A 10,473-nucleotide genomic window follows, 5' to 3' on the forward strand; every position below is an offset into this window, starting at 1 on the left:
TTTTGCAGTCAGACAATCATTGGGATCAGAAGAGGGGATGCTGGGAGTAGGTTTAGGGAGGTGGGCAGGGGGAGATTTTGCAGTCCGGACAATGGCTGGGATCAGTGGAGGGTGGGGCAGGGAGAGGGGGGCAGGGGCGGGGGGAAGTTTAGTAGTCAGACAATCACTGGGATCAGTAGAGGGGGTGCCGAGAGGTGGGGTCAGAGGTGAGGTCAGGGGCAAGGAGACGTTTTGCCGTCAGACAGTTGCTGGGATCAGTGGAGGGTGGGGCTGAAAGAGGAGTTTGGGAAGGACATCAGGGGCAGGAGGAGGTTTTGCAGTCAGTCGCTGGGATCGGGGGAATGGGATCTGTGGTCAGATAGTCTCTGGGATCTGGGGATGAGATTTGGGGGGGCACCAGTGTTCGAGGGGGATTGCAGGGAGCTGCTGGGGTCAATCAAACTCTGGGATGAGGCCTCTCACATCAGCTTAGAGGCAGAAGGGACCAACTGGTGGGGCTGTGCTTCCCCTGAGGCAGCTGCCCCGGTCCTCCCACACCCAGTCCTAACCTGCCCTGCCCTGCCACCCTGTTCCTCTTGCCTTTTGGCTTTGGGTCTGTGTCCTTTCCACAGGACAACCAGGTGTTTTTATTCCTGCTGCTGTTCTCTGTTTTCTTCTTTGCTGTTTTTGGCTTTTGCCCCCAGGTTTTCATAAGAAATTGGAAAAGACTCACCAGTCTCTGGTTCGGCTCCCGAGTGTAACAGCCAGCGATAACTTTCGCCAGTGAGAGGGGGCACAGTCGGCAATAGCTTTTACCAATGGGAGAGAGCGGTCGGTGGTAGCTGGTAAGTGAGGGGGAGAGGGCCCAATGGGGTCTGCTGCTGCCGCGACTCAGAGACTCTGATCTGGGACCCCGGGCTGCCCCCATTCTCCTTGCCAGGTTTCTCATAGGATAATAATAATGTTGGTATTTGTTAAGCGCTATGTGCAGAGCACTGTTCTAAGCACTGGGGGAGATACAGGGTAATCAGCTTGTCCCAAGTGAGGTTCGCAGTTAATCCCCATTTTACAGATGGGGTAACTGAGGCACAGAGAAGTTAAGTGACTTGCCCACGGTCAGACAGCTGACGAGTGGCAGAGCCGGGATTCGAACCCATGACCGCTGACTCCCAAGCCCAGGCTCTTTCTGCTGGCAAGGGGGACTGGGGTGAGAGAGTGCGGATGATTCGGTGTGGACCATCCCGACTGTTACCAAGATAACTCTCGATGGTCCAGATGGCAGTGGGCAATGCTGACCTGTGCAGTGCCCAACTGCGTCTCTTTGGGCACGGTGGGCCTGTGAGCGAGAGAGTCTTTCCCAGAGTCAACCTCAGGGAAGCAGCGTGGCCTAGTGGAAAGAGCACGGCCTAGGAATCAGAAGGACCTAGGTTCTAATCCCGTCTCCTTCACTCATCTGCTGGCTGACCTTGAGCAAGTCACTTCACTTCTCTGTGCCTCAGTTACCTCATGTGTAAAATGGGAATTAAGACTGGGAGAGGGGCCATGGACTGTGTCCATCCTGATTAGTCTGTATCTACTCAGTGCTTAGTACAGTGCCTGGCACACAGTAAGCACTTAAAAACCCAGTTCTGCCACTTGTCAGCTGTGTGACTGTGGTCAAGTCACTTCACTTCTCTGTGCCTCAGTTCCCTCATCTGTAAAATGGGGATTAAGTCTGTGAACCTCACATGGGACAACCTGATGACCTTGTATCTATATATATATATAGATTTTCCATTATATATATATTATATATAGCTATATATATAACTATAAATATATATATAACTATATATTTTTCCATTACCCTATTTATTTTGTTAATGAATTGTACATCACCTTGATTCTGTTTAGTTGCCATTGTTTTTACGAGATGTTCTTCCCCTTGACTCTATTTATTGCCATTGTTCTTGTCTGTCCGTCTCCCCGATTAGACTGTAAGCCCGTCAAACGGCAGGGACTGTCTCTATCTGTTGCCGACTTGTTCATCCCAAGCGCTTAGTACAGTGCTCTGCACATAGTAAGCGCTCAATAAATACTATTGAATGAATGAATGAATGAACATCTACCCCAGTGCTTAGAACAGTGCTCTGCACATAGTAAGTGCTTAACAAGTGCCAACATTATTATTATTATAAAAGGAAAAAACCCCACATTCATGGATGCAGCCTCATCGTCGACAGCGTGGTCTTTGGAACAGAGGAGGGTTCTCTAACTAAATCTCCCAGGACCCAGGGCAGCCCCCTGCCCCCCTGGGGCCCCCAAGGGGTTGCACACCTATCCACAACGAAACAAGGGCGGGTTGTAGCAGATTGATGTTAAAACAGCCAGAAGACGAATAAACCAGGAATCCAATGGGCACTGGGTACCGGCACAACATTGAGGGGATCAGGAATCCGCTCATTATCTTCCAGCCAGGTCTGAAAACCCCACAAATGAGAATGCCTGTTCTGGAATCTCTCATCGTCTTACCCAGCTCGGGCTGCAATTCTGTCTCTCTAAACTAAGCCCCACCGCGTAATTCCTCTCCCGAACCAGAGGCTGTTTGCTTTACATTCCTGTGATGGACTCTCCCCCAGCATGGAGCTTCAAGGCCATCGGAATGTGAGAGAACACAATATTCGCTTGTGCTCGCCAAAACCTCTTTGACCATGGGGGCCAAACAGTGGGGGGTGGGGAGTGGCGGGGGGACCTCTTCGGGCCGCGGGGAAGAAGCGGCCCTCTGGCAGGAGCCGGGGAGGCAGCTGCTGGGGTCCGGCCCACTGCCGCATTCTCTCTTCTTTGCCTTTAATCTGTGGACTCTCCGAGAGAGGGACTCCAGTGTGTCTGGGCTCGTGGAGGAGAAGGTCGTTCGGGGAGGGAGTTCTCTGCTCTGTTTACACCCCGGCAGCTGGAGAGGGTCGGGGCACCATGGGAGGGAGGATCCCGCTCCCACGTGTTCCGTCTCCACTTGGCCGTGGGAGAATGACCCTGCGTTCTGGCCTCGGCAGTCCAGCAGTCCGCCCGGGGCCACGGAGGGGCCATATTAATCGTGCCCTTCCTGGGAGGGGTAATGGACTGTTCTCAGATTTGCCTCTTTCCCACCATCTCCGAGGCTCACGGCTCCTCTCCTCTACCACTCAGAGCGGGGCAGTTAGTGGAGTCCGAAGCCCAGCTGGCCGGCCTTAGGGGATTTGTTCTTCCATTTCTAGGTCCGCCCGCTTTCTGGTTGCTGAGAGAAACAGGATTTTGAATGGCTTTGGTCATCTCCATGAATCCTACTGGGCGCAGGTCCATCTGCTGAGTCTTGGGAGAGGCCACCAGAAGTAAAAGAACCCTCCCTGCCCTTTTGGGGCACAGCGGGGAAACAAACTTTAACAAACAGAGCAGAGGGAAGAACCGTAGCAGATTATAGAATGAATAAGACCCCATAAAGTAGCTGAATATTTGAATTTGCAATGATTAGGTTGGGGTGTCTTGGGGTGCTGGGGATTAATCTGGGAGATCTTACTGGAGGAGGTGGACTGTCTCTATCTGTTGCCGACTTGTTCATCCCAAGCGCTTAGTACAGTGCTCTGCACATAGTAAGCGCTCAATAAATACTATTGAATGAATGAATGAATGAATGACTTTTGTGAGGGCGGTGAAGAAGGGGAGAAGAATGGCTGGCTCTCTAGTTCTCTGTGGAAGTTTACTTGTAAACTCCTTGAATTTTAGATCTTAAAGATTCATAATCTTGCAGAGAAGAAGAACACAGGACAGTCTAGTGTACATATCCTTAGACTCTATTGCTTCCCCTACTTGTAATTAATTTTCTTGTCTCTCTACCTGGGTAGATTTGAGGCTCCCTAAAGTCAGGGACCATGTCTACTAAATGTATTGTACTTTCTCCCAGTGTCTAGTACAGTACTCAATACCCAGGAGATAGTAAGAGCCTTGAAAAGAAGGATTGTGTCTATTGTCAGCTATCTCTCATGTCTGCTACTTCCCCGATTAAGCCTTCTTTTCCCCAGCTCACTTTCCCTTCTGTGTCACCTATGCACTGCAATCAGTGACCTTTGGTCATTTGATCTTCTCCCCACCCCAGTGTTTATGTACATATCTTTAAATTATATGTTATTCATATTAATGTCTGTCTCCCCCTACTCTAAGCTCGTTATGGGCAGGGAACGTGTCTGCTAATTCTGTTATATTGTACTTTCCTAAGCTCTTAGTACAGTGTTCTGAGCATAGTAAGCACTCAATAAATATGATTGATTGATATCAATCAAAAAGATTATTCAATGGTATCTACTGAGCATTTACCATGAGCAGAGCACTGTACTGAGCACTTATACTTTTCCCAAGCCCTTAGTATAGTGCTCTGCTCACAGTAAGTGTCCATTAAATATCAGGTTGGGAAGTAGCTTGAGTGCCCTTATGGACTGGGGTCTCTGACCTGTGGTTTACAAAGGAGGGGGTTGGGGGCAGAGGGGTGTGTGTAGGTCATAACTGATGGGAGAGAATTTACAAGTCTGTTCGGATACACGGACCCATATTTACTTTCCTTCAGAAAAGCTTGTTCATTCATCCTCCACCTTGTGAGCTTTGCCAAAACCAGAATTGATTCACACTAAAATATGAGGATCCAAACCCTGATGTCTGCACTGAAGAGGAGCTTCTTAAGCTTCACCATTTCACAGAAACCAGATAATCCATCCTCTACCACACTTTTACCTCCTACTTCCATCTGGCCCGGCTGCCTCACTCAGGTAAATGTGAAAACATGTTTCCAATTAGTAGAGTTTCTGCCTCAGAATCTTGTAGATAAGTCAGTCAGTCAGACAATTGTATTTATTGAGTGCTTACTGTGTGCAGAGCACTGTACTGAGCACCTGGGAGAGTACAGCATGACCATAAATGGACACATTCCCATCCCACAAAGAGCTTACAGTCTAGGGGGGGAGACAGACATTAAAATAAATAAATAAATTACAGATAAGTAAAGAACAGATAGAAGCAGCATGGCTCAATGGAAAGAGCCCGGGCTTGGGAGTCAGAGGTCATGGGTTCTAATCCCTGCTCTGCCACTTGTCAGCTGTGTGACTGTGGGCAAGTCACTTAACTTCTCTGTGCCTCAGTTACCTCATCTGTAAAATGGGGATTAAGACTGTGAGCCTCATGTGGGACAACCTGATTACCCTATATCTACTCCAGCGCTTAGAACAGTGCTCTGCACATAGTAAATGCTTAACAAAATATCATTATTATTATTTTTTTTAAAGTGCTATTGAGCTGGGAAGGGAGATGAATGAAGTGAGTAAGTCAGGGCTATGCGAGAAAGGACTGGGAGAAGCAGAATGGAGGGCTTAGCCTAGGAAGGCCTCTTGGAGGAGTAGTGCCTTCAATAAGGCTTTGATAGGGGAGAGAGTATTTGCCAGTTGGATATGAGGAGAGAGGGCGTTCCAGGCCAGAGGCAGGACTTGGGTGACGGGTCTGCGGCGAGATAGATGAGATTGAGGTACAGTCGGGTTAATATTAGAGGAGCAGAATGTGCGGGCTGAGGTTGTAGCAGGAGAGATAATAGGGTGGAGGGAAGGAGCCCTATTAAACTGGCGGGAGGAAGGGAGGTCTATTTGTCCCCGGGATCGTTGGTTGAGCCATGGGTTGGCCCTTGGCTCCTGATGTTTGGTTCTGCAGCACCAACGAGCTTACCCTGGACTCATTTCTCTCCTTCAGCCTACATATTCAATCTGACCCAAATCTTGTAGTTTCTTCATTCACAACATTACTAAAATCCACCTTTTCCATCCAAACTGCTCCCACGTTGATCCAAACATTTACCCTGTCCCTCCTTGGCTATTGCATCAGCCATCTCACTGACCTCCCTGCCTCCTGTCTCTCCCACTCCAAACCATACTTCACTCTGCTGCCCAGATCATTTTTATAAAAAAAATTAATTCCATGTTTCCCCGCTCCTCAAATACCTCCAGTTATTGCCTATCCACTTCTGCATCAAACAGAAATTCCTTACCATCAGCTTTAAAGCACTCAATCACCTTGCCCTTTCCTATCTTACCTCACTGATTTCAATCTATCAGTCATATTTAGTGAGCATTTACTGTGTGCAGAGCACTGGACTAAGCATTTGGGAGAGCACAACACAATAATATAACAGCCACATTCCCTGTCCACAATGAGCTTACAGTCTAGAGGGGGAGACAGGGATTAATATAAATAATTGATGGCTATATAAGTAAGGATTGTGGGGCAGAGATGGGGTGAATAAAGGGAGGAAGTCAGGGCCACACAGAAGGGAGAGAGAGAAAAGGAAATAAGGGTTTACTTAGGAAAGGCCTCTTAGAGGAGATGAGCCTTCAGTGAGGTTTTGAAGGTGGGGAGGGTAATTGTCTGTCAGATATGAAGAGGGAGGGCTTTCCAGGCCAGAGGTAGGGTATGGGCAAGGGGCGTGGTGGCGAGATAGACACAACAAAAATAATAATAATAATGTTGGTATCTGTTAAGCACTTTCTATGTGCCAAGCACTGTTCTAAGGCCTGAGTTAGATACAAGGAAATCAGGTTGTTGCACGTAGTGTTCACAGTCTCCATCCCCATTTTCCAGATGAGGTAACTGAGGCACAGAGAAGTTAAGTGACTTGCCCACGGTCGCACAGCTGACGAGCGGCGGAGCCGGGATTAGAATCCATGACCTCCGACTCCCAAGCCCGGGTTCTTTCCACTGAGCCCCGCTGGTGTACAGTGAGTAGGTTGGCATTAGAGGAACCAAGATTGCAGGCTAGGTTGTAGTAGGAGAGTAGGGGCAAACAATAAGGCTGAACAATTAGATCCAGATGAGTAAATTTTGATGGGCCTTGTGATCATTTCCCCCCACCCAAACGTGGCCAACAGAAGGGAAAAGGATCAGGAAGTAGCAGGGTAAGCCTGGGGAAGGGTCTCCACTGACTCTAGGTAGTAGGTTGGAGCTCTGTTGCACCAACATGGCGAGTCACCTCTACCCAGAGTTGGGGACGTCCACTATGTCAGACCCTGCATGGTGCCGAGTGACCGATCGAACCTCCTTGCCGAAGCAAGGAGAAGTTAGCATCCCCTTGGGGAGGGAGCTCAATTGCTGGGTGATTTGAAAGGTAGCCCTGGAGACTTGATGGCCGGGTGATTTGAAAGGTATCTCCTCGTGACAACCCGTGTCTCTTTCCTGGTTCTGTCATGCTGCTAGAAGTTGGGGACCGTGCTGGCCACATAAGTCTATTCCTCCCTAGCAGAAAGCGTTCACGGAGCAGAAGTGAAGCACGTGCAAGTAATTAAAGTGTATTCCTCCCGAAAGGGAAATTCATTTTGCCATGTGGAATAAATTTTGCCCGGCTCTCAGCCTTTCTGACTCTGGTCTCTCATCTCACACAACAGGTGATAGGAGGACAGGGTTTGGATGGTTAGATGACAAGTTCTGCTTTGTACACGTTAAGTTTGAGGTGACAGCAGGACATAATAATAATAATAATAATGTTGGAAATTTGTTAAGCGCTTACTATGTGTAGAGCACTGTTCTAAGAACTGGGGTAGATACAGGGTAATCAGGTTGTCCCACGTGAGGCTCACAGTCTTCATCCCCATTTTACAGATGAGGTAACTGGGGCACAGAGAAGTTAAGTGACTTGCCCACAGTCACACTGCTAAGCGGCAGAGCCGGGATTCGAACCCATGACCTCTGACTCCCTAGCCTGGGCTCTTTCCACTGAGCTACGCTGCTTCTCTACATCCAAGTAGACATGTCCCGAAGGCAGGAGGAAATGTGAGACAGCAGAAAGAGAGAGAGATCAGGGCTGGAGAGGGAGATTTGGGAATCATTTGCCTAGAGGTGGTAGTTGAAGCCATAGGAGCAAATGAGTTCTCCAAGGAAGTGGGTGGAGATGGAGAGTAGGGAACCCAGAAATGAACCCTGAGGGACACCAACTGTTAGGGTGTGGGAGGGAGAGGAGGAGCCCCCGAAGGAAACTGAGATCTCCTATTACGACCCAGTCTTCACTCTTCGCTCTTCTAATGCCCACCTACTTGCCACAGATCCTTTGATCAAATCCTGCCTCTGGCCTGGAACATCCTCCACCTTTGTAGCCAACAGATGATCACTCTCCCCCTCTTCAGAATCTTATTAAAATTACATCTCCTCCAAGAGGTCTTCCCTGACTATGCCCTCATTTCCTCTACTCTCTTTCCTGCATCACCCTTGAATTTGGATTTGTACCCTTTATTTACACCCCCCCCCTCAGCCCCATAGCTTTCCTGTACATATCGCTAATTAATTGATTAATTAATATTAATGTCTGCCTCCCCCTCTAGACAGTGAGCTCATTGTGGGCAGAGAACATATCTAACAACTCTGTGTATTGTACTCTTCCAAACTCTATGTACACCTCACTGCACACAGTAAGTGCTCAACAAATATGAATGATTGGTCGATTGATTGGTAGGAGAGAGAGAGTTGATTGAATGCCCTAAAGTTGTAGGTAAGGAGTTTCTGTTTGATGTGGAGGTGGATGGGCAACCATTGGAGGTTTCTGAGGAGAGAGGAGACTTATTTTTGAAAAATGATTGGGCCGCAGAATGAAGTATGTCCATCTGGCGTGGGTGGGTCTGATTACTGTCCAGCTAGCCAGAGATACTGACCCCCACCCTAGTCCCTGCTCTTCTCCCCACAACCCTTGATCCTCCCAGCTCATGGGGTTGGCAATAGCCCAGGTCCTAGAAACTGCCCACTGGGCTCTGGTTGATATTGTCCAAGGCAGCTAAGAGGTCGATGAGGATTAGGATGGAGTCGAGGCTTTTGCATTTGGCAAATAGCAGATCATCGGTGACCTTTGAGAAGGCAGTTTCTGATGTGTGAAGGGGATGGAAGCCAGATTGGAGGGGCTCAAGGAGAGAATAGAAAGAAAGGAAATTGAGACAGCGGGTAAAAAGAGTTATACTTAAAGAGTTTGGAGAGGAATAGCAGGAGGGAGATGGGACGATAGCTGGACAGAGCCATGTGGTCAAGGGAGGGGTTTTTTTAGAATAAGGGATACACGGGATACATATGAGATGCAGCATGGCTTAATGGAAAGAGCCTGGACTTGGGAGTCAGAGGTCATGGCTCCGCCACTTGTCAGCTATGTGACTTTGGGAAAGTCACTTAACTTCTCTGGGCCTCAGTTACCTCATCTGTAAAATGGGGATGAAGATTGTGAGCCTCATGTGGGACAACCTAATGACCCTGTATCTACCCCAGCGCTTAGAAGAGTGCTCTGCACATAGTAAGCGCTTAACAAATACCAACATTATTATTATTACTTAACTTCTCGGTGCTTCGGTTACCTCATCTGGAAAATGGGGATTAAAACTGTGAGCCCCACATAGAACAACCTGATTACCTTGTATCTCCCCCAGCACTTAGAACAGTGCTTGGTACATAGTAAGCGCTTAACAAATGCCATCATTATTATTATTATGGACATGTTTGAAAGCAGTGGGGAAGGAGCCACTGGAGAGTGAACAGTTGAAGATGGCAGTTAAGGAGGGGGCAAGGGTTTTGACGTGAAGGAATGGGGCCAGAAGTGCGGATGAGGGGGTGGATTTTGAAAGAAGGCAGGAGATCTCCTCTAGAGATATTGCTGGGAAAGTTGGGCGAGTTGAAGGGAGGGTAGGAGGAAGTAGGGACTGAAGTGGGGCAGGGGAGATTTTAGGGAGATCAAACCTGATGGTGTTAAGTAGGTGGCCAAGTCATTGGTGGCAAGGGATGGAGGACGTGGGGGGCAGGGAGTCTGAGGAGTGAGTTAAATGTCTGAAACAACTGGTGAAGGCAATGGGCTTGGGTGTCAATAAGGATGGAGAAAGGAGGAGAGGACAAAGTTAAAACATGCAAGGATAAACTGGAAGTGGACAGCTTCGGCCTTCATTTGTTCATTCAATCATACTTATTGAGAGCTTACTGTGTGTAAAGCACTCTACTAAGCACTTGGGAGAGTACAGTATAACAACAAACAGACACATTCCTACCCACAACGAGCTTACAGTCTAGAGGGGGAGACATTCATTAATATAAATAAATAACTAGATTAATAATTACAGTATATATATATATGTGGTGTGGGGATGGCAAGAAGGATGAATGATGGAGCAAGTAAGGATGGCGCAGAAGGGAGTGGGAGAAGAGGAGAGGAGGGCTTAGCTAAAAGCTTCTTGGAGGAGATGTTCCTTCAACAAGGTTTTGAAGTGGGGGAGACCAATTTTCTGTCCGATACGAGGAGGGAGGGCGTTTCAGGCCAGAGGTAGGATGTGGGTGAGAGATCGGCAGCAAGATAGTTGAGACGGAGGTATAGTAAGAAGGTTAGCATTAGAGGAACTAAGTGTGTGGGCTTGGTTTTAGTAGGAGAGTAGTGAGGTGAGGAACGAGGGGGCAAGGTGATTAAGTGCTTTAAAGCCAATGGTGAGGAATTTTTTATTTGGA

Source organism: Ornithorhynchus anatinus, chromosome 3 (genome assembly GCF_004115215.2).
Source record: "Ornithorhynchus anatinus isolate Pmale09 chromosome 3, mOrnAna1.pri.v4, whole genome shotgun sequence".
Lineage (NCBI taxonomy): Eukaryota > Metazoa > Chordata > Mammalia > Monotremata > Ornithorhynchidae > Ornithorhynchus > Ornithorhynchus anatinus.